The sequence below is a fragment of the Hippopotamus amphibius genome, chromosome 10, assembly GCF_030028045.1.
Source record: "Hippopotamus amphibius kiboko isolate mHipAmp2 chromosome 10, mHipAmp2.hap2, whole genome shotgun sequence".
Lineage (NCBI taxonomy): Eukaryota > Metazoa > Chordata > Mammalia > Artiodactyla > Hippopotamidae > Hippopotamus > Hippopotamus amphibius.
In genome coordinates this window covers 72,793,661-72,819,459 of record NC_080195.1, presented here as the reverse complement: position 1 = coordinate 72,819,459, position 25,799 = coordinate 72,793,661, and the positions used below count along the sequence as shown (strand labels likewise).

General features: G+C 33.8%; 1 protein-coding gene across 11 annotated transcripts in view; it reads left to right on the top strand.

Annotated features, from left to right (window-relative positions):
• The window catches only part of EPHA6 (EPH receptor A6), an 868,712-nt gene that overhangs the window by 405,380 nt on the left and 437,533 nt on the right, over positions 1-25,799 (top strand). The window lies entirely within an intron of this gene.

Here is a 25,799-nt window from a genome sequence, read left to right as displayed (position 1 = left end):
TTAAACCTCCTTCCCAGAAACTGTTGGGTACCTGCATGGGGTGAATGAGAAGTTTTCTCCCACTAAAATGTGGCCTCTGCAGAACAGAGGTAGACCACACACACACACACACACACACACACACACACACACACTCCCCTATACTCCCCAGTGCTAAAGAGCCCAGGCTAGACACTTCTGTGCACATGCCTAGATCCCCACTGGAGACAGAGGACAACCCAGCAATGTGGTCCTCCTTCTTCAAAAGTTAACACAGCACTTAACTCAGGTGGAGAATGGCAGCAGTCCACAGGCAGAGCAGGGATTGGAAGACTGCTTGGCAGGGAGCAGGGAAGAATGCAGGGAAAACACATCCCCAGGAATGTGGGGGAGGGGGTTGGGAGGTGGCCAGAAGGTGGGCCTTGCCTACAGCCCGGGCTTCAAGCTCCCAATGCACACTTCATTGTCCTATCAGACTTCACTTACAAAACTTGAGTTAAAGATAAAGTTTTTAAGAATTTCAAGGTGGCAGTAGCTGAGCTGAAGCAGGGTCAGGGAGCCGTGCAACTGCATAAGTCACACACTCTTAAAATCAGTCCTGAAAACACTTTACAAAATAGTAATGTCATTGTTTTTCCCAATTACCTGTATGTGTTAGTGAGCAAACAATTATAGTCAGTAACTATAATGTGCCAAGTACCGTGCTGTATGCCATGTAGTGAAAAATAGGTGCATGTTTGAATGTTTGAGACACGGTATCTGCTACGGAGAAGTCAACAGTCTTTCATCCTTTAAGATTCTTTAGAGCTTAGCTAAATAAAAAAAGACTAAATTAATCATATGATATCTGATTCAGTATACATTTTCAAGAACTGAGTGCATGAAATATTACTCAGTACACAAGTTTGTAAAATATGTATAAAGTAATAAATGATTAAATAGTGATATGGCAGGTGGTAAATGTTGACATTTCACTTTTCTGTTTTTATGAAAGAAAGTCTAGTTATTTGACCACATATTTATTCTGTTATAAAGTGAGCAAAGCTTTTAGTAATAAAAGATTAAAAACAAAAAAATTAAAAGGTAGTTCCATAATTTGCCTAATGCTATTCTAATTACTTTGCAATTCTAATGGCCCTAAGGGTAAATTTTATAGCTATTGATACTTTTGTCTCCTGCTCTATATTGTTAAATTGAATCACTTCCAAGGTGTACCATAAGATAAAAAATAAAGTGTTTTTTCCCTCAAAATAATTATGACATGACTCAGTGAATTATTTGTATTCATCCTTTCAAATTGTTATTCAGCTTACATATTTCTTAAGTATTTGCTCATGAAAGCAAGTAAATAATATTCCAAGGATGATAAATATATCTGTAAATTATGAATAGAAAAGTACTTTTCATTCCGTTTTGTTTTGTCTTTAAAAAGCTTATTTTAATCTTCTGCTGAATCACTAAATCTCTAAGATACGATTACCTTTTACTTTATAATGCCTGTGTGAATTAATGTCCTCTATTTTGGACTTCCTATTTCAAGCCTTTTTTATTTAAATAGTGAATGATTAACTACTTTCTATGAGCTTTAGATTATATTTTGATAAGTTTATTTGATAGTTAGGTCCTATCTCATAATTTTTTATTTTTAAATTTTCTTATTGCTTTTTGTAAAGATAAATGTGTTGGTCAGTTGTAGATATGAATTGCACATTTAGATTCCTAGAAATTGGGAATAGGTTCCTCATTCTATTTTTATGAGAAATAAATATTTAATGCTCTGAACAGTTTTGAATATTTAAAATGTTTAACTGCTGTTTTTATTTAGCTCTTTTACAAAGTGTGAGATACTGTATTAAGAGCAGAACAATTAAACTCTATTTGAAGTGCTACTTAATTATATATTTAAATTTAAAGATAACTGACATATAAAATTATGTCCTAAAATAAACTATTTTCCACCATCTGAATTTTATTAACCTAACTGCTGCAGCTCATATTAGTTTTATACTTATGTTACAAGGTGACAATTTTCATATGCCTTAAAGAATCTCAAGAGAATGTAGACTTCAGCTACAAATCATCAGGCAAGATGCACTTATCAATGTTATAAATAATGTTATATAGATAAATATATTTTATATTATAAATAAATGTTATTTTATCCCATTTCAAAGCTCTCTAAGAAATAATTCCAATCCTCTTGTATATTTTAACTGACTCTTTTAGGGTGGTCTTACATGTATTTTACCAAAAAATAAATTGCACTTCAAGAGCTAGAAGTTCTCTTTCTCTGCATCATCACTCTTTGTAGATGGGAAGACCATCAGTAGAACATTCTAGTTAGATTACTTATACTTATTTATTTGTTACATATAAAAAATTTTTAAATTTTAATATAATTTTTACTCTAATTTTCCTAATAAAAAAGAATCCATAATGATAGGTGCAATGCAAAAAGTAACCTAATTACATTAAATTCTGATAGACCCTTTTTATAATACATCCTTGATATATTCATTTTTACACATGAAGAATTAGATAAAGTTCTAATGACATTTTAAGGCCAAGCTCCCCATTATTGTACTGTGATCTAGAACTAAATATCTTTATCTAAGCTTTTCTCTACAAATGTCCCAATTTTTTTCATTTCCCTCATTAATTTGCATTTTATTTTCTACTTCCATAAATTTTTCTTTTCTCCCTTGTGGTAGCGCGCAGTCTCAGAGGAGGGAATGAAATCATATACTTGCCTTCATGTGACTTTTAAATCCACTGAAGCTTGTCATGGTATCAGAGGCACCATAGGCACAGTATAGGAAGAGTTACCCTTTGTTTGACATAAATTTGGCCAATAGGAACTTGATTTTGTAGGGATAACTATAATTTTATTTTTTATTGAAGCATAGTTAATGTTCAGTGTTATATGTTACAGTTATACAATATAGTGATTCATAATATTTAAAGGTTATTATGCTCCATTTACAGTTATGATAAAATTTTAGCTATATTCCCTGTGCTGTACAATATACTCTTGTAACATTTTATACATAATACTTTTTACTTCTTAATCCTCTACCCCTACATTGCTCCTCCCCCTTCTGTCTCCCCTCTGTTAACCAGTAATTTGTTCTCTATATCTGTAAGTCTGTTTCTTTCTGTTGTATTCACTAGTTTGTTGTATTTTTTAGATTCTTCATGTAAGTGCTATCATACACTATTTTTCTTTCTCTGTCTGACTTATTTCACTTACCATAATATCTTCCAAGTCGATCCATGTTGTTGCAAATTGTAAAATTTCATTCTTTTCATGACTGAGCAGTATCCCATTGTATATACATACCACATCTTCTTTATCCATCTGTTGATGAACACTTAGGTTGCTTCCATATCTTGGCAATTGTAAATAACACTGCTATGAACATGGGGATGCATGTATCTTTTCAAATTAGTGTTTTTGCTTCTTTCTTACCCAGGATTGGAATTGCTGGGTCATATGGTAGTTCTATTTTTAGTTTTTTAAGAAACCTCCATATTGTTTTCCACAGTGGACGCACCAATTTACATTCCCACCAACAGTGTACAAGGTTTTCCTTTTCTCCACACTCTCGCCAACATTTGTTATTTGTGTTCTTTTTGGTGATAGTGATTCTGATAGGTGTGAGGTGATATCCCATTTTGGTTTTGATTTTCATTTCCCTGATGATTAGTGACATGCATCTTTTCATGTGCCCGTTGACCATCTGCATGTACCCTTTAGAAAAATGTCTATTCAGGTCATCTGCCCACTTTTTAATTAGGCTGTTTGCTTGTTTTGTTTTTTGATGTTGAGTTGTGTGAGCTGTTTATGTATTTTGGATATTAACCCATAACGTCTAATTTTAGGATCAAAAGATGCTAAAATCATTTTTGCTTAATTATTTGATAACTAAGAAGAGTAAATATGTTTGGGATTTTAAAAAAACAAGCAAAAACTCAGATTATAGATTGTCTAAACTTAACACATAAACATGGCAAACAGATGGTATTGCTAAACTAGATTTTGCATAAAAAGCCCTTTTTATTTTTATATTTTCATTTTTCAAGAACTAATGCTTTTCTCATGATTTCATTTCTTCACTGAAATTTTGCTTAATTTTCTTTGCAGAAGTTATCTTAGGAAGTATGGCATCAGGTTTCGATAATACTATCTAAAAGTTCATTGCATTGTGCTTATATATTGAAAGTATCATCTGTTGCTAGGATAATGAAGATGTTACATAAATGCAAAATGTAGTGCTGCTCCATTTGTATATGGCTTTTTTGAAAATGAATTCTCACTTGAGTATATCCCTTAAAACATGAAAAGTATATTTAATCAAAATCAACGAATGAATAATTAGCTTACATTTCAGGAATTAATTTATATTTGCAGGAGAAGATAGAAACAGTTTCTAATTAAAGGAACAGAAGAGATAGCCTTAAAAAAAGTTCTTAATATACAGAGAGACTTAATATAAAAAAAAAAATCTAAAATCAATGGGAAAAGTATACATCATTGAATAAAATGTATTGAGGGACAATTATTATTTAAAATATTTCAGGTTAATTCTTAACCAAGAAAATACCCTGAAACAAATCCCAAGTTATTAAACAGATAAATGTTAAACATAACATCTTAAGCAAAAGTAAATACTGGTAAATATATGACTAAATAGAGAAGCATATAAAAATAAATTATAAAGCAAAAGATAGATGAGTTTAATAGAAATTTCATATATCAAAGTCATTTTAAATAAATTGGAAATAAGTAGAAAGGTGCGTAAAATACTTGTGAAGAATAGACTACGGTAAAATGAGCAAAGGACGAGCTGTCAATTCTTAGAAGAGATAAGGTTGCCTAATATGCATTAAAAAGGAATTTCATTCTTGCTAAAATTCAAATAAATGAAAATTAAAACAATGATGGGTAACTTTCTTCTAATCAAATTGGACATATTTTTGTTTTTTGTGAGGTTTTCTTTGGTAAATGGTAATGCTTATGTCTGCTGAGGGTATGATTTGATAAGAATGCCCATGTCACTACAGGAAACTATAAAATTATATGACAGTGTGTTTACAGTGCCTTAAAATTACTATATCCTTTAAATCCGCTACTGTATATTAATATCTAGGAAAGAGAAGACATACAGAAAAACTACATATGTGTATAAACATGCATTATGTTTAATAAGGAAATGTGTAAATATCCTAAAGGACCAGGAATAAATAGTGAGTAAAATGTATTGTCTGTGAGACGGAATGTTAAGTTTAATGAATGAGAATAATGGTGACAGTATTGTAAGCACTGCAGGATTGAAAATTATACATCATCATCCAATTATGTAAACAACTGAGGTACCCATATAGTCATAAGGAAATGAGCAGCAAAATTTTCTAATGTTGGCACTGTTTCTCTCTGTGTGGTGGGTTTATGGTTGATTAGTTCTCTAAAGTGACTTGTAAGGTCCTTCATGATCTGACCCTGATTGTCCTATTATAGCCCCTTACATTTACCCTGTCACCGTACTTACTGTTCTCTGCATTTCAGTTGCATGTCAGTTTTTTCTGTTGGTTTGTCCATAAATGTTTATATCCCCAAGGCCTAACATGGCACATTTCACATAAAACTATACATTAAATATTTGCTAAATAAATTATTGAGTTAAGAGTATGGGTATGTAGATACACACGCACACACACATTTCTACCATCAATAAAGTGAATCTTTTAAAGCTTTAATACCCTGATATTTTTGCCCCTTAGTCATAAAATGCTCACTTAGGACATGAACAATAGGACATTCTATTCATAGGCTCATCATCCTGGAACAGACCTACAGAAGGCATAGTGTTCCGTTTTGTAAACATAAGTTAGAATGCCCTGAAAATATACAGTAGAGATTATTGTCTATTTGGTTTTATGGATCTTTAGGGCCTGAAATTTCATATCCTGTGTACATAGTGTAGTCTGCTATTTACCATCTGCATTCCCATGAATTTATAGCTCATAACATCATTTTTTTATTCTCTTGAAATGTCCAGTAGTTTAATCATATAGAGAGACAGGAAACAGCTGGTCAGAATCGGATCAACTCTGAGTTCTAGTCCCTAAACTGCTACTATCCAACTGTGTTTAATCTTTCTGGACCTCAGATTCTTCATCTGCAAAATAAGTACATTGCACTGGATAACATGATGAGCATTCTAATACTCAGTAATTGCATTGAATAACATGAACATTCTATGTGCACAGTCCTTTAATATTTAAAATCAGTTTTCTATATAATTTTAAAGACTTGACATAATAAAAACAAGAAAATAACACAGTTTGTGAATTTGACACCTCCAGTAAAAAGAAACCTCCTCCCTAAAAAATCTCATTGTAACTTTCCATGTGTACAGCTTTTGTTATAGGTCTTACTCTGTAATATTTTGCAGTATTACTGGAAGTTTGCCATGGTGACTTCAAGTTGTGCAACTGTTTTTCGAGTTAAAGAAGTATCTCAGTAGTATTTCATCCCATATTCAAGTCCAAATTACTTCACTGTCAGAGAAAAGAAATAAAAATCTCATGTCTTTTGGAAAATAAAAATATATATTGCATTAGAAACTTGACTGTGTAAATAGATAAAATTTTGATGGTTTAAGCATAGAAATAAAAATATCATCCCCTTCTCCCCTTTCCTTCCTTTTTTTCCCTACAATCTGTCTTTGTCACTTTCAACTTTTTCTTCTCTCTTTTTTTTTTTCTTTTTTTGGTTTACCACTAGCTTTCATCATATATTTCTCAAGATTGTACCTAAGTCACTCTTCAGACTGATTTGCATGTGTTCTTTATTCTGTCACTTAATTCCCTGATATAATAAATTCCAAATATAATGTAGTCTTTCAACAATAGAATTTGAGCTCCACGAGGGCTGAACTTTTCCACTGTATTTTATTAGTCAGTTCACTCTATCCCTGGAGCATTGAAGAGTACTAGGTATAAAGCTCAGTAAATACTTGTTTAATAAATGAATGAGCAAACATTTATTAATCCATAATGCATGATCAGCACTATGGCTCATCATATAGTCTTGGTAAGAAAGGAAGAAGCTAGTGTGGCTTCCTCAAATGCCTTACTTACTCTAATTGGGGAGACAAGGTTAGTGGACTGAAAAAGGCTAGCAGAAAATTTTTAAAAAGCATATTTTTAAGTTGTGTTGGTTATAAGAATCAGATTGTGAATGCTTTAGCTCAGAGGAGGAAAGCTTAACTGAACTGGAATACTTCCTTGAGGAGCTTTATCCTAAAAGGAAGAAGAGCGTTTGGACTGGCTATGTAAGTGTTGAGCCTTGAGATTATGAAGCCATGCAGGAGGAACAAATTTTCACAATTTGTTTCTGGCAGGGTTGTAGAAAAGCCTAATTCTTCATGTGCATATCTGAAGAAGCTTTCACTGAATCAAGATTTACACCACAGTCAGTCTTTAATAAGACAGTTATAGCATCATGTTCATTCAATTTAGGAAGCAGTTTGTACCCAGTATTATGGAGTAGGTTTTAGTAGCAGTGTTATATTCTGCTTCCTCAAACATGAGCAATTCTGGATATAAAGATTTGAATATCAAAGATGAGATTTGCCAGAAGGAAAAGCTTACTTTTGGGGGGTTGTTCTTTTAAGGAAGCAGGCTTAGCAAAAAATAGTTTCCATCTGGGAGCAAATTTACATGGCACTGTTACAAGATGCACAGTTTGGTAGTGATTTATAAACAGCCATGAGAGTGGGATACTTGTCTTCCCACAGCAACATCTCTGAGCACTAAGCACTTTTTGGTCAAGCCCCTAGGATTTAACTGCAGGGTGTTCAGTTATAAAACCGTTTTTCATTGATCTGAGCTGTTGAGTTCTTAACTATAGCTTATTTTCACTTTGATTTTGAAATCCATAAATGCCAGTCACAGCATTTAGGAATTAAAATCATTGGCACAGGAATTTAAATGAAGAGTGATAAATCAAGGCTGCCAGTGGCTACTGCCTCAGCCAGATGCAAACACCACAACCACAGTTTTTAATAGCCTTGCATGCCTAATTTCAAATTAAGTGTGACAAATTAAGCAGGAAGTTAATTACTGTCTTGAAACAAATAGTCTGATGTTGATTGGAAAGGACATCATAAAGCTGTGTTTTACCTTAACAGAATACCCAGAGGAAATATTAGAAAATAGAGATGTACAAATAATGATTAGTTCAGGTAAAAAAGGGCAGGTGAGAATTATTATGCATCTCGTTAAATGAATGCAGGTATTTGAAAAGGAGACTACTTCTGAGAATAGCTTTACTAGTCTAAAAACAGGAAGTGAATTCATGAATGCATCAAAATCTTAGTACCTACATGGTCGATGAGGTGTAGTGGGTGACTCAGGTATACATATCTCTACCGCTGCAGACCAGATATTAGAATGCCTGTCAACTCTTCTCATGGCAGAAGTGCTAAAATGAACAATTTCACCTAAAGTGAATATTATCTTGAAAACCCAAAGATTTGTAAATCACAAAATTCTTAACTAGTCCTTCATTTATTTTTCTGTACCTTTACTCCATGGCCATTACTGTCTTTAGACATTTATTAGACAGCAGCTTCTTAAGTTATTTCCTACATGACTTAATGATTTTTAATACTGTTTGAGGAAATATTTCAAGAAAGAATCTGTTCTTTGGAGTTCAAATGAGTCTTAGGAAAGATATAGTTCAACTTTCATTTAATGAGATAAAGTTAAAAATCACTTACTGTGTCAAACACTGTCCTTAGCACTTATATTAAATCATAATAAAAACCAACCCAGTAAGGTATCATTATAGCCATGTTACAGTTGAGGAAACTGACACAAAAAGACTAAGTATAATGTCAGTATCACCCAGTTAAGACGTGGACAAATCAGAATTTTTAGTCAGATCCTCTGGGTCCAGAAGTCTGTGCTCTTAACCATAAGGATACATTGCCTTTTGAAACCTGGGCCTGGAGAGAGCAGCAGCAGTTACACAACTCTAATTATATAGTTGTAACTTATTCACACCAGTCATTTTGCTTCTCTACCTATTGCAAATCAGAAACATAACTTTAAAGATTAAATACAAAGATTAAGATAGCTTTTTATCAGGGTCTATAGAAAATATGATGAGCTACCACAGTAAATGTATAAATTCCAGGAAGATTTTGACCTGTCCTTGGAGCACATGAACTCTGCTGGCCTCTCACCACAATGTCTTGCCTAAATTGAAGGAGTCAGTAAATCAAAGGAGGATACTGAAATACAAAATTCTATGCTTAAATAGAAAATGTTCTTAGATCTTTCAGAATGTTAGATCTTAATCCTGAAACAAACATTTTTACTGTTTATTAATATCTGTATGCTTATAATAGGGCACATTTTATAAATTTTAGAGAAAAAACAAAATTAAAAGATATATTTAATAAAGGAACAGTTCAAATTTAAAATACATTTATTCTCTGATACGCTTCTTCAGATATATGTATTTTGTCAATTCCAAAAGAAACATTATTTGATAAAACTCCAGCCACTCCACCTGGCCATGAGGGTCTGTTTTGTTGCTGCCCAAACACCCCAGGTACATTTCTGCCTCATGCCCTCTGTCCTTTTTGTTACCTCCTTCTGGTCTTTGCTCCAATGGCATTTGGTCACAAAAACTTTTTATGGCCACTTTAGTTAAAATTATAATTTTTCATGTTTACCACTCGTCACTACATTCTCTGCCTTCTTTTTTTCATGATACTTATTATCATCTTCCATTTTACTCAAATGTTTATATTCTATCTCCCACCAACTTTAATGTGAACTCCATGTAAGCAAGTACTTCTGTCATGTTTATTTGCTATATTTTCTGTTCCTAGAATAGAACCTGGTTCATACTAGACTCCCAGGACATGTTTATGAAATGGGTGAATGGAAGAATAATTGAATAAGTGAATACTTTTTTAAAGTTACAGTTTCATAGTAATTATTAACCACTTTCTAATTAGATCTTCTAAATAAATATATGTTAGGATTGATATAAAATTCTGTAGCAAAACTAGCTAATATTTACAGTTCAAATGTCTTTTCACATTTTCACTCTAGTCAATTATTAAAATACTCTGTATAATCAGCATTTTGTTTTAAAAGGCAATATTAATTGCTAAGAAGAATCAATTTGTATTTATTAATGACCATACCTATATCATGAGCATGGCTTAAAGATATGTTTCTGGGGAATTATAAAATATTTCAAAATTATTTTAAAGAACAAATGTTTAAAGGTGTTGACATGGCAAGTCTAAACGGTTACTGCTTTGTAGTTAAAAATGAATCAAATTAATTACTGTATCCTCAGGGCCTAATTCAGTGCCTATCACCTAGGAATATTCATAAACGTGTTGAATAAAGGAATATGTGATTAAATAAAGGGATGCACTTTTACAATTTTATATTTTCTAATTTTTTTTATTGAAGCATAGTTGATTTACAATGCCATGTTAGTTTCAGGTGTACAGCACATTGATTCAGTTATATATGTGTATATATATATGTGTATATACATACATTTATAGACTTTTTCAGAGTCTTTTCCCATATAGGTTATTACAAAATAATGAGTATAGTTCCCTGTGCTTTACAGTAGGTCCTTGTTGGTTATCTCTTTTATATATAGTAGTGTGTATATGTTAATCTCAACACCCTAATTTATCCTTCCCCTCCCTTTCCTCTTTGGTAACCATAAATTTGTTTTCTGTGTCTGTGAGTCTCTTTCTGTTTTGTAAATAAGTTCATTCGTATCTTTTTTTTTTTAAGATTCTACATATAAGTGATATCATTTGATATTTGTCTTTGGCTTACTTCGCTTGGTGTGATGATCTCTAGGTCTGTCCACGTTGCTGCAAATGGCATTATTTCATTCTTTTTTATGGCTGAGTGATACTCCATTTTATATTTATAACACATCTTCTTTATCCATTTGTCTGTTGATGGACATTTAGTTTGCTTCCATGTCTTTGCTATTGTAAATAGTGCTACAGTGAAAATCAGGATACAAGTATCTTTTTAAGATAGAGTTTTCTCTAGATATATGCCCATGAGTGAGATTGCAGGATCACATGGTAACTCTATTTTTAGTTTTTTAAGAAACATCCATACTGTTCTCAGTGGTGGTATACCAATTTACATTCCTCCCAAAAGTGTAGGAGGGTTTCTTTTTCTCCACACCCTCTCCAGTATTCATTATTTGTAGACTTTTTGATGATGGCCATTCTGACTGGAGTGAGATAATATCTCACTGTAGTTTTGATTTGTGTTTCTCTAATAATGAGCAGTGTTGAACATTTTAGCATGTGCCTGTTGGCCATCTGTAGTCCTTTTTGGAAAAATGTCTGTTTAGATCTTCTGCCCATTTTTTATTGGGTTGTTTGGGGATTTTTTAATATTGACTTGTATGGGCTGGGTTTGTATATTTTGGAAATTAAGCCATTGTCAGTCACATCATTTGCAATTATTTTCTCCCATTGTGTAGGTTGCCTTTTCATTTTGTTTATGGTTTCCTTTGCTGTGAAAAAGCTTTTAAGTTTAATTAGGTCCCATTTGTTTATTTTTGTTTTTATTTTCATTACTCTAGGTGATGGATCCAAAAAAATTTTTCTGTAATTTATGTCAAAAAGTGTTCTGTGTATGTTTCCCTCTAGGAGTTTTATAGTATCTGATCTTACATTTAGGTCTTTTATCCATTTCGAGTTTATTTTTGTATATGATGTTAGAGAATTTTCTGATTTCATTCTTTTATGTGTAGCTGTCCAGTTTTCTCAGCAGCACTTTTTGAAGAGATGGTCTTTTCTCCATACCTTTTGTATGTTCTCATTCTCATTGCATATTCTTTTCTTCCTTGTTGTCAATTAATTGACCATAGGTGTGTGGGTTTATTTCTGGGCTTTCTATTTTGTTCCATGTGATCATCTCAATAGATGCAGAAAAAGCTTTTAATAAAATTCAACATCCATTTATGATAAAAACTCTTCAGAAAGTGGTCATAGAGGGAACATAAGTCAACATAACAAATGCCACATATGACAGACCCACAGCTAACTTCATATCCAATGGTGAAAAGCTAAAAGGATATCCTCTAAGATCAGTAACATGACAAGTATGCCCACTCCCACCACTTTTATTCAACATAGTTTTGCAAGACCTAGCCACAGCAATCAGAGAAGAAAAGAAAATAAAAGGAATCCAAATTGGAAAAAAAGTAGTAAAAACTGTCACTGTTTGCAGATGACAGGATGCTATACACAGAAAATCCTAAAGACACTACCAGAAAACTACTAGAGCTCGTCAATGAATTCAGTAAAGTTGCAGGATATGAAATTAATACACAGAAATATGTTGTATTTCTATGCACTAACAACAAAAGATCAAAAAGGAAAATTAAGGAAAAAATCCCATTTACCATCACATCAAAAAGAATAAAACACCTAGGAATAAAACCTACCTATGGAGGCAAAAGACTTGTACTCTGATAACTGTAACATGCTGATGAAAGAAAGTGAAAACAACACAAACAGATGGAAAGGTATATCGTAAGTTCCCTGCATACAAACCTTCAAGTTGTGAACTTTGAACATTAACTCACGTGTCTGGCATACATTGTCACGTGTTCTACAAGTGGTTGTGCTTTCGTGTGCTTTCCTGTACAGTACTGTAGCTGTTCAACACAAGGAGCTTACTAATGAAGACCTGATGGAATTGGAGCCCAGAGAAAGGACAAAGTGAGACAAGAGGAAATGAAGTAACTGAAGAACTGAAGAGATTCACAGTGCAGGAAATGGCAAGGGAATTTTCTTTATTTGAGGAGGCACTGTTAGATTTTGAGTCACAGAACCAGAATGTTGAATGGTACATGAAGGTTGCAGCAGCCGTTCAGAATGCAATCCAGTGATACTGTGTCATCTATGACAAGAAGAAAAGAGCTACTACCCAGACATCACTAGACCATTTTTTCAAGAGGGTAGATAGAATTGAATCCAGCAAGGAACAGAACCTGTGCCATCAACGTCAGGCATGAGTGAAATTGCGGCTTGCCCTCCATCTCTATCACTGACAATCCTTCAGCTCTACCATCTCCCACCTCCTCTCTCTCCTCCAGTCAGTAACTCTTCTTGCCTGTTCAATCGATGCCAGCCCCTGTATGCCAGGTGTTGTAGTGTACTACTGTACTTTTCAAGGTACTGTACTGTAAGATTAAAAATGTTATTTTTATTTTTTGTTTGCTTTTTATGCATTATTTGTGTGAAAAGCATTATAAACATATTACAGTACAGTACTATATATTGGATTGTGTTAGTTGGGTACCTAGGCTACCTTTGTTGGACTTACGAACAAATTGGACTTATGAATGTGCTCTTGGAACGGAACTTGTTTGTGTATAGCGGACTTACTGTACCATGTTCTTGGATTGGGAGAGTTAATATTGTTAAAATGACTATGCCACCCAAGGCAGTCTACAGATTCAGTGCAATCCCTGTCAAATTTACCAGTGTCATTTTTCAAAGAACTAGAACAAAAATATATTTCAATTTGTATGGAAATGCAAAATACCCCAAATAACCAAAGCAATCTTGAGAAAGAAAAACGGAGCTAGAGGAATCAGGCTCCCTGACTTCAGACTACAAAGCTACTACAAACTACAATAATCAAAATAGTATGGTACTGGCACAGAAACAGAAATATAGATCAATGGAGCAGGATATAAAGCCCAGGGATATACTTTTAAGTTAAATTTTTGTGATGCTTTATTTATTAAGTGCCTTCTACTTAAAGGATATGTATACCTAGGTAAATAAGGTTTGCTTACTAAAATATATAAAGATATAAAACATTGTTATACTTAGGAAATAATTTCACAAAGAATTTAAGCATTTAAATTATTTACTAATATGTTTGTAAAAATGTAGAATAAAAAATATCTTTAAGTTATAGAATTTTGCATAATATATCAAAGCTATTTTCTATCTAATTCCATCTTTTGATATAATTGTTTCACACAAAGTATAAAGAAGAAAAATTATAAGATGAGATGTGTGTTGCTAGAGAAGAGAGTACAATGTGATAGATGGACATGAGACTGAGGGTCTTCAGCTCCTGGTTTTCATTCTTTCTGGTCAGACAGTTAGATGGAATTAGACTACCATTGGGTTTTCTGTATTGTACCAAAGATTTTTCATGACATAAACAGGGCAGTTTCCAATATTTATTACAAATAAAAAATATGAAGATTCTACGTAGGTAGATTCCATATCTGTTCATGTATCCCCCTATAATCTAACTTCTTTCTGTAAAAGGCCAGCTAGTAAGTTTTATAAAGTATATGGCTGTACAGGCCATATATTCTCTTCAGACTACTAAACTCTGCCCTTGCAACAGGAAAGCAACCCTGGACAATGCATAAATGAAAGAGCATGGCTGTGTACTAATAAAACTTTATTTACAAAAACAGGTATTTGGGCTGGATTTGACCCACAAGCCGTAGTTTACCAGTCCTGTCCTAGATGATAAAGCTTTATGTTCTTAAAGTAATTGGATGCTTTTGATTAATTTGCCCATACTTGAAATCTGAAGAAAGCAGAAGGAAAGATTCTCCAAAAACAGATTTTTTTTTCATTTAGAAATAATTATTTTGAAGTAAATAGTTGGACATTTACTTTTTTAAATATTAGAGGAACATGAAGAAGAGTATTTAAGGTTTTTAATTTTCATAAAATAGTGTGAGACAATCTTAAGTAGTGAGAAAATTAAATTATGATCAATTTTTGAGTAAATGCATATGCATCATGTGAATTATAGAAATTTTAGTGTTATCTAAACAAAATTCTGTCAACTAGAATGAGGAATAGTCAGATTTTATAGTTCTCCAGTTCCTCCAATTCCAGACTCCACTTGAGGATGAGCAACACAAAACTAAGTTAAATTTAATGAGATAAGTAAAGTGGTAGTGTTCCAAGTTAATAGGAACTACTTCCGTGTGTGTATCATTTACGAGATTACACGTGTAAAAAAAATAAATCTAGACTTTTGTAGAGATTTCACTACCAGTAATGAATACAACTTATTCCAACTGTTTAGCTTTCACTTCATTTGACTGTTGCTTAAAGGCTTTGTAAATTCAGTATGAAAGCAGTTGGCAAAGCCTGAGCAGATTGGTGCAATAAGAGAGGACTATTAAATTCAATAAATTTGAGCCATGGAGATAAAAAGACTGACCCTTATTTATATAACATTTTTCTTATCCTTGTCTTTATTTACTGCACAAATCCTTGGAAAATGAGTAAGAATGAGCTGAAAGTATGGTACAAAGATCATACAAAGAAAAGAAATAGTTTAAAATTTGATACTTGGCTTGTAGTTTTTTAAAGGTGGACCTGTACATAAACATTTTACCAGAGATTTCCCTGAGATGATTTGCGTATAGATAAACTCATTTATGTATAAGGTCAGTTTATACTCCATCCTCCATTAGAAATAAATATGAATAAAGAAGTCTTGTCATGAAATAGAAACAGAGGCAGAACTATTGAGATCTGTAGTTAGTGTTTTGTAACCACGGCAATTTGTTATTTTAGTATTTAAATATGAGTTTAATCTGCTTATTAAGTGAAAATTAGTTGACTACATTTTTTGTTGTTGCATTTGTTTGCTTATTCAAATTTTGAGTGTGAGTTCCTATATCTGTGAACATTCCATTGATTGAAAATGTAACCAAATAACAAACGGTTCCACAAGTCAGTTTAAATACACGTAGTATATTCTCCCTCTTTTTCATCTTATTATTATTTTTTTCTGTGGGCTCTATATTGGTAGAAAATCACTTAATGTTTTTTTCTAAACACGGAGGATCAGTCCTTTGTGGTCTGAGACACTTTCTTGTACCTACTAAAATAGAGAACTATAATCCAGTTTAGATCCGCTTTCATAATGCCCGTCAGAGTTCAGCCCCTATTAGAATAATAGTTACAGATCAATAGAAAGGAAGGAAGGAAATAACACAAAAATATTATTCACCACATCTTTCCTGAGATACAATATATGTCATGTCATAGACCTTCAAATAAATGTTGGTTGACAGACTAAATGAGTGAATGAAAAAAAAATGGGAAAAAAAACTTGTATTTATGTTTACTATCTATTTTCATTTAATATTTTAAATTTGAAGTTACTTACTTTGCCTTAGGAAGTTTTGTTTTCATTTTCCTCTTGACCCAAATGGAAGAAGATTAACATATTTAAGTTTAAGAATCACCAAACATATGATCACAGTGAAGTAAGGCTAGATTGGGGGAATTTTAGGCCCAAGAAAGAGTTGTACAAATCTTCTTTACTTTTTTAACTAGGACAGATATTCAATAGATGTCTTTATTTTCTGAGCCATAGAAAGATTCCCAGGAAATTATGTCTGAAAATGGAGAGAATAAAGATGAGTAAATAATTCTACCAGTTAGGAGTGCATTTGGCTAAAAGTAACAGAAAATCTGATTGAGTTCCTTAGACAAAAAAGAGTTTATTTTTCTCATGTAGCAAGAAAGGAGGTAAAGTCTTGCTGGAGGCAGTTGAACTATTCAGTGATAATTCATCGCTTTTGGATCTTTCTGTATCTCTGCTCTATCATGCAAATGTTCTTGGCTTCTTTGTTTTTTTTTTTTTGTTTTTTTTTTGGTTTTTGTTTTTTTTTTAATTTTTTTTAATTTTTTGGGGGGTACACCAGGTTCAATCAACTGTTTTTATACACATATCCCCATATTCCCTCCCTTCCTTGACGCCCCCCCCTCGAGTCCCCCCCACCCTCCCTGCCCCAGTCCTCTAAGGCATCTTCCATCCTCGAGTTGGACTCCCTTTGTTATACAACAACTTCCCACTGACTATTTTACAGTTGGTAGTATATATATGTCTGTGCTACTCTCTTCAGTTTCCCCTTCACCCCCCGCCCCCTCCCATACCTCGAGTTCTCCAGTCCATTCTCTGTATCTGCTTCCTTGTTCTTGTCACTGAGTTCATCAGTACCATTTTTAGATTCCGTATATGGGAGTTAGCATACAATATTTGTCCTTCTCTTTCTGACTTACTTCACTCTGTATGACAGACTCTAGGTCTATCCACCTCATTACATATAGCTCCATCTCATCCCTTTTTATAGCTGAGTAATATTCCATTGTATATACATGCCACATCTTCTGTATCCATTCATTTGTTGATGGGCATTTAGGTTGCTTCCATGTCCTGGCTATTGTAAAGAGTGCTGCAATAAACATTATGGTACAAGTTTCTTTTGGGATTATGGTTTTCTTTGGGTATTTGCCCAGGAGTGGGATTACTGGATCATATGGTAGTTCTATTTGTAGTTTTTGAAGGAACCTCCAAATTGTTTTCCATAGTGGCTGTACCAACTTACAGTCCCACCAACAGTGCAGGAGAGTTCCCTTTTCTCCACACCCTCTCCAACATTTGTTGTTTCCAGACTTTGTGATGATGGCCATTCTGATTGGTGTGAGGTGATACCTCATTGTGGCTTTGACTTGCATTTCTCTGATGATTAGTGATGTTGAGCATCTTTTCATGTGTTTGTTGGCCATCTGTATGTCTTCTTTGGAGAAATGTTTATTTAGGTCTTCTGCCCATTTGTGGATTGGGTTATTTGCTTTTTTGGTATGAAGCTGCATGAGCTGCTTGTATATTTTGGAGGTTAATCCTTTGTCCGTTGTTTCATAGGCAATTATTTTTTCCCATTCTGAGGGTTGCCTTTTAGTCTTGTTTATGGTTTCTTTTGCTGTGCAAAAGCTTTTAAGTTTCATGAGGTCCCATTCGTTTATTCTTGATTTTATTTCCATGATTCTAGGAGGTGGGTCAAAAAGGATGTTGCTTTGATGTATGTCAAAGAGTGTTCTGCCTATGTTTTCCTCTAGGAGTTTGATAGTGTCTGGCCTTACATGTAGGTCTTTAATCCATTTGGAGTTTATTTTTGTGTATGGTGTTAGGAAGTGTTCGAATTTCATTCTTTTACATGTTGCTGTCCAATTTTCCCAGCACCACTTATTGAAGAGGCTGTCTTTTTTCCATTGTATACTCGTGCCTCCTTTGTCAAAGATAAGGTGCCCATATGTGTTTAGGCTTACTTCTGAGTTCTCTATTCTATTCCATTGATCTTCCTTTCTATTTTTGTGCCAGTACCATACTGTCTTGATCACTATGGCCTTGTAGTACAGTTTGAAGTCAGGAAGCCTGATTCCACCAACTCCATTTTTCCTTCTCAAGATTGCTTTGGCTATTCGGGGTCTTTTGCGTTTCCATACAAATCGTAAGACTTCTTGCTCTAGTTCTGTGAAAAATGCCATTGGTAATTTGATTGGGATTGCATTGAATCTGTAAATTGCTTTGGGTAGTACAGTCATTTTCACGATGTTGATTCTTCCAATCCAGGAACATGGTATGTCCCTCCCTCTGTTTGTGTCATCTTTGATTTCTTTCATCAATGTCTTAAAGTTTTCTGCATACAGATCTTTTGCCTCCTTAGGCAGGTTTATTCCTAGGTATTTTATTCTTTTGGTTGCAATGGTGAATGGGAGAGTTTCCTTAATTTCTCTTTCTGCTCTTCCGTTGTTAGTGTATAGGAATGCAAGAGATTTCTGTGCATTAATTTTGTATCCTGCTACTTTACTAAACTCATCAATTAGTGCTAGGAGTTTTCTGGTAGAGTCTTTAGGGTTTTCTATATATAATATCATGTCATCTGCAAAGAGTGACAATTTTACTTCTTCTTTTCCAATTTGGATTCCTTTTATTTCTTTTTCTTCTCTGATTGCTGTGGCTAACACTTCCAAAACTATGTTGAATAACAGTGGTGAGAGTGGACAGCCTTGTCTTGTTCCTGTTCTTAGAGGGAATTCTTCCAGTTTTTCTCCATTGAGAACAATGTTGACTTTTGGTTTGTCATATATGGCTTTTATTATGTTGAGGTAATTTCCTTCTATGCCCATTTTCTGGAGAGCTTTTATCATAAATGGATGTTGAACTTTGTCAAAAGCTTTTTCTGCATCTATTGAAATGATCATATGGTTTTTATCCTTCAATTTGTTGATATGATGTATCACGTTGATTGATTTGCGTGTATTGAAGAATCCTTGCATCCCAGGGATAAACCCCACTTGATCGTGGTGTATGATTTTTTTAATGTGCTGTTGCAGTCTGTTAGCTAGTATTTTGTTGAGGATTTTTGCATCTATATTCATCAGTGATATTGGTCTGTAGTTTTCTTTCTTTGTGACATCTTTGCCTGGTTTTGGTATCAGGGTGATGGTAGCCTCGTAGAATGAGTTTGGGAGCACTCCGCCTTCTGCAATATTTTGGAAGAGTTTGAGAAGGATAGGTGTTAACTCTTCTCGAAATGTTTGATAGGATTCGCCTGTGAACCCATCTGGTCGTGGGCTTTTGTGTGTTGGGAGATTTTTAATCACTGCCTCACTTTCTGTACTTGTGATTGCTCTGTTCATGGTTTCTATTTCTTCCTGGTTCAGTCTTGGAAGATTGTATTTTTCTAAGAATGTATCCATTTCTTCCAGGTTATCCAATTGATTGGCATATAGTTGCTTGTAGTAGTCTCTCATGATGTTTTGTATTTCTGAGGTGTCCGTTGTGCCTTCTCCTTTTTCATTTCTAATTCTGTTGATTTGCATCTTCTACCTTTTTTTCTTGATGAGTCTGGCTAATGGTTTATCAATTTTGTTAATCTTCTCAAAGAACCAGCTTTTAGTTTCATTTATTTTTCTTATGGTTTCTTTCCTTTCTTTTTCATTTATTTCTGCTCTGATCTTTATGATTTCTTTCCTTCTGCTCACTTTGGGGTTTCTTTGTTCTTCTTTCTCTAGTTGTTTTAGGTGCAAGGTTAGGTTGTTTATTCGATCATTTTCTTGTTTCTTAAGGTAGGACTGTATTGCTATAAACTTCCCTCTTAGAACTGCTTTTGCTGCGTCCCATAGGTTTTGGGTTGTTGTGTTTTCGTTGTCATTTGTTTCTAGATATTTTTTGATTTCCTCTTTGATTTCTGTAGTGATTCATTGGTTGTTTAAGAGTGAATTGTTTAGCCTCCATGTGTTTGTATTTTTTGCAGTTTTTTTCCTGTAATTGATATCTAGTCTCATGGCATTGTGGTCTGAGAAGATGCTTGATATGATTTCAATTTTCTTGAATTTGCTGAGGTTTGATTTGTGACCCAAGATGTGATCTATCCTGGAAAATGTTCCGTGTGCACTTGAGAAGAAAGTGTAGTCTGTCGTTTTTGGATAGAATGTCCTATAAATATCAATTAAGTCAAGATGGTTTAATGTGTCATTTAAAGCTTGTGTGTCTTTATTGATTTTCTGTTTGGATGATCTGTCCATTGATGTAAGTGGGGTGTTCAAGTCTCCCACTATTATTGTGTTCCTGTCGATGTCCCCTTTTATAGCTGTTAGCATTTGCCTTATGTATTGAGGTGCTCCTATATTGGGGGCATAGATATTTACCATTGTGATATGTTCTTCTTGGATGGATCCCTTGATCATTATGTAGTGCCCTTCCTTGTCTCTTTTAATAGTCTTTACTTTCAAGTCTAATTTGTCTGATATGAGTATTGCTACTCCAGCTTTCTTTTGACTTCCATTGGCATGGAATATCTTTTTCCATCCCTTCACTTTCAGTCTATATGTATCCCTTGGTCTGAAGTGGGTTTCTTGTAGGCAGCATATAGAAGGGTCTTGTTTTTGTATCCATTCAGCCAGTCTGTGTCTTTTGGTTGGAGCATTTAATCCATTTACATTTAAAGTGATTTTTGACATGTGTGTTCCCATTACCATTTTCTTCATTGTTTTGGGTTTGTATTTGTAGGTGTTTTCCTTTTCTTGTGTTTCCTACTTAGAGAAGTTCCTTTAGCACTTGTTGTAAGGCTGGTTTGGTGGTGCTGAATTCTCTTAACTTTTGCTTGTGTGGAAAGCTTTTGATTTCTCCCTCAAATCTGAATGAGATTCTTGCTGGGTAGAGTATTCTTGGCTGTAGGTTTCTCTCTTTCAGGACTTTCAGTATATCCTGCCATTCCCTTCTGGCCTGCAGAGTTTCTGTAGAAAGATCAGCTGTTATCCTTATGGGTTTTCCCTTATATGTTGTTTGTTGCTTTTCTCTTGCTGCTTTTAATATTTTTTCTTTGTGTTTAATTGTCGTTAGTTTGATTAATATGTGTCTTGGTGTATTTCTCCTTGGGTTTATTCTGTATGGGACTCTCTGTGCTTCTTGGACTTGGTGAATTATTTCCTTTCCCATGTTGGGGAAGTTTTCCACTAGAACCTCTTCAAATATTTTCTCAGACCCTTTCTTGTTTTCTTCTTCTTCTGGGATGCCTATAATTCGAATGTTGGTACGTTTAAGGTTATCACTGAGGTCTCTGAGGCTGTCTTCTAGTCTTTTTATTTTTTTTTCTTTTTCCTGCTCTGTGGCATTTATTTCTCCCATTCTATCTTCCAACTCACTTATTCGTTCTTCTGCCTCAGTCATTCTGCTGGTTAGAGCATCTAGAGTATTTTTAATTTCAGTTATTTTGTTATCCATTGCTGTTTGTTTTTCTGAGTTCTTATGAACTGTTTCTTGTACTTTCTCTATTTTGTTATCGAGATTTTGTATCATTTTTGCTATCATTACTCTAAATTCTTTTTCAGGCATTTTTCCTCTTTCCTCCTCATTTATTTGGTCTTGTGGGTTTTTTTCCTGCTCCTTTGCCTGCATGCTGTTTCTTTGTTTCCTCATGGTTGTCCAAGCTTTTGGGGTTGCTTGTCCTGGTGATAGAGGTGTTTATAGAAGACTGTCCAAGCCTCAGAGTAATGTCCAAGTATTGGATTACACGAATATTCAGTCGGCTATGTCGGGCTCCCCGCAGCCCTTTCCGGTGTCCGAGGCCGTCTGCTGGTGTTCAGCTGGTTCTCTGTGGGAATGACTGCGTCCTTCCGTGCATTCCCATTGCATCTGTGGAGAGGGATGCACTCCACGTCTCTCTACTTCGCCACCATCTTTTTCTCCGGCTTCTTTGTTTTTGATTGCAGTGATACTGGCTGCACATCCAGGCAGCATATCTGTTTTCAAGACCTAGAGAAGGATGTACAACAAAATGGTGATAATAGCCCTATCTATTCATTTTCATTGGCAAAAAAAAAGCTTTTAGCAAACTATAACCAGCAAACTTTTGTTTAGATTTGATTAGTCAGAACTTGGCATGATAGCTATCCCTAGCTGGAAGGCAGGCTGGAAAATTAAGTTTGGTGCATTCCCATCCCTACAGAAGAAAAGGACAGCAAAGAACACACTTGAAAATGGGCTTTGTGTAGGTTAACCTATAGTACCTGTCACAATAATCTTTAGCAAGTTTGTTAATTGAACTATATAATAGATTCTGAGAAAATTAACCAATATGAATATTTAAATGAATTATAAACATTATTTAGATCATAAATGCTGTTTCTTGGTTTGGAGAAAGCAAGTGGGAAGCTAAATACTAAAAGTTTAGGAGTGGTTATTTTGGGGATGTGAAATTAGAGCTTTTTTTTGTTGTTACTATTTGTATTTTAAAAATACAAGATATTTAGTTAAAAGAATGAAGAACAGATTTTCTAGGAAAATGATAATAGAGAAGTTAGTAAGTTCGTTATACTTTAATGTTCACTAAGTAAATATGTGTAGTTCTACTTTATAAAATATCAGAGATTTATTAAACAATTAGTGTGTAATTAGTACTTCATATCATCAAATCATATAGGTAGGAAAAGAACATGATATGGTGGCCTACCTCAAGGATATTACTCTGCTTGGGGAGATCTTTACATTTCTTTTATCTGCAATACACAGTTGAGTTAAATCCATATATTATTGGGCCTGATGATAGGAAGACTTTCAAAGTCACAAAAGACAAGATAAGAAATTTAAATTTGTTTTGTTTTTAAATAGAAATCCAGGAATATACTTCTCTATCACATTGGGCAGTCATCTTTATATTTGTTGTACTTAGCCTAGTGGCTAATCATTTCCTCTTCATAATCTTTTATTAAAGTAGGGTCCATGGGATTAAAGGGACTCTCTGTTTCTCTATTTCCTCTCTCTCTCTCTCTCTCTCGTGTGTGTGTGTGTGTGTGTGTGTGTGTGTGTGTGTGTGTGAAACCATTAAGTAACTTTGAAGAACACATAAGCAACTTCTGTCAGATCTAGAGGCAGTATAGTTTTACTAATCCACAAAGCAATAGAAAAATTTCAAAAGCAAAGATCAGATATTGCGCGCACACACACATAAATATTTAAATTCTCAATATATCTAAAATAACGTAAATAGATTTAAAATGTAGAATCTTTTATAACAAGCATGAAAATGGGTGAACTTTTCTTAATCTATAAATATAAATGAATGTGAAAAGCACTGAAAGTATGATTAATGGTTCAGAACATAAACAGTTTTAAAAAGAGGAAATAAAAGTTACTTAAAGTTATTAAGACAATAACTTTCATTAGTAAGTAAAGAAATGAAAAAAATATAAATGGGAATTTTTACCTATCAAATAATCCTGAAGAAAAAAAACCATAATATTTGATACTGATTAGGTTATTACAAGATAAAATTCTCATATACTGTTGGTGGGAGTTTAGATATGTTTATAAGTTTAAAAAGCATGTAGGAATATTCATTGGGACACTTTACATGTTTGTATCCTTTGACCCAGTAAACTTTCTACTAGTTAAAAAAAAAAATCACAAAGAAGTAGAAACATAAACTTAAAAAAATATATATTTAACAAAAGAAGGAGGGTTTAACAAATTATGAACTATTTTTAAATAAATTGTTAAGTACTATAGGGGAGGAAAAATTTTCCCTTCTTCCCTTCTAGGTTCTTTTGCTGGTTTAATAATTAAATTGACCTAAGACAGATTAACAGGAGAAAAAGAAATTCAATTATGTATATATGGGAGCTCCATAAAAATAGGAGGCTCAAAGAAGTGATGAAAGCAGGAAGATTTTGTACCTTTTAGATAAAGAAACAATAAATTTGTGAAGAATTGACAAAACAAAGGGGTTTGGGCTTGGGGTGGTAAATTGGTGAAGAAGTAACAAGGTTTGTTTATACAACCTTCTCGGCCCTAAATTCCGTATCTATAGTGATAAGGATACCTTCTGCCCTTCTAGTACAGGAAGGGTACCTTCAGTGTGGGAAGTTTATTTTCTGCTTTCAGAAGGGATAAAGGAGGGTCAGAATGTCCTTCTTGCACAAGTACCTTGAATTCAAGAAACTCAGTATGCCAAAGTGGCATATTTTTGGGGTGGCATGTAAGTTTACCAAGGGTAGAAACAATGTATTTTGAATCACTGTATCCTTAACACATCCTGTTTGATGTATGAAACAAAGTATATATGAACAGAGATGGCAGAAATTTTTTCACGTGGTTCAAATAACAGAACAAACTAAACAAAAGTTGTTAATTCATAAATTTAGCTGTCAACCAATTTATTATGATAACGTAATTTTGAATGTTATTAATTCTGTAATTGTCTTAGTAATTAAAATAGTTGGATATTAAAGTTTTTAGATCTTTAAATTCATTGCTAATTTCACAGTGCAGTATTACATGGACATAGAATATAGTGTACTTCATGAATCTACAGTTTGAGTTTGAGTTGCCTGGGCATTGTCAATAGGAGTGTAATTTTCAGAAAAAGACCAAAAATAATGATAGAATTTAAAAGCATGAGTACTTAGATTGCCTTTATGATGAAACAAAGCAAAACTATAAAAAATAATTTGAAAAGTAATGAAACTATTTTGCAAAAGCTTTATTCCTGTTGTCTCTCCTATAAATGCTACCAACTCTGTTTCTACTTTTCTCATTCTATGGTGTAAAAGAGGGGCCCAAGAATATGTTGATAAAGAATCTCCTTCAGGGGATTACTTTCGTCATTTTTTCCCCTGCAGGTTAAGAAATCTTTTTATCCTCCCAAGATCTCTTTCTGTGCTTAAAGCATGTTAACACTCTTGCTAAAAATTAATGATACATGTAATCTTGGATCACTATAGGGGATGTTATTGCATTTGTAATTTTTCATGCTAGGAGAAAATATACTTCCTTTTTATTAAGTAAGTCATATTTGCCTCAGACAACACAATTCTCTGAGCAACTCCATTCTTCCATATGCATTCACAGCTTCATAGCATAACTGAATTAGGTCACATTACTACAGTCAAAACAAGGCGGAAATGATGCAAGTCTTACTGCTTTAGTTCAGTTTTCCTAACCATTTAAACTCAGTAGCAGGGTTGCCAAGTTGAGAAAGTCTTCACAATACTCTCCAGTGCAGTACCTATGAAGAATGTCTCCAGTGCAAGCTCAGAATGTTTTTTTTCTACTTCTTTTTCTAGCTTCTTCACTCATAGACAAATGCACATTATTATGAACATATATAATAAATATCATTGCACAACAGAGAGCATATAGGTCATTCCCTGAATTCCAAGACTCAAAAAGTAGTCTATGGCTAATGGTTTAATTTGCCCAAACCCTATGGGTGCCTAAATACAGGGACCGCTGAGAATTCAAAAGACATACATAGCCCTTCCTAATTGTACCTCATATTTGGAAATCCAGGCAGTCATTAACCCTCTCACCTCTGACAGTTAGAGAGTAATAGCTAGATGATCGGTGGTCAAGGACTTAAATTAACCAGTATAATTTATACCCAA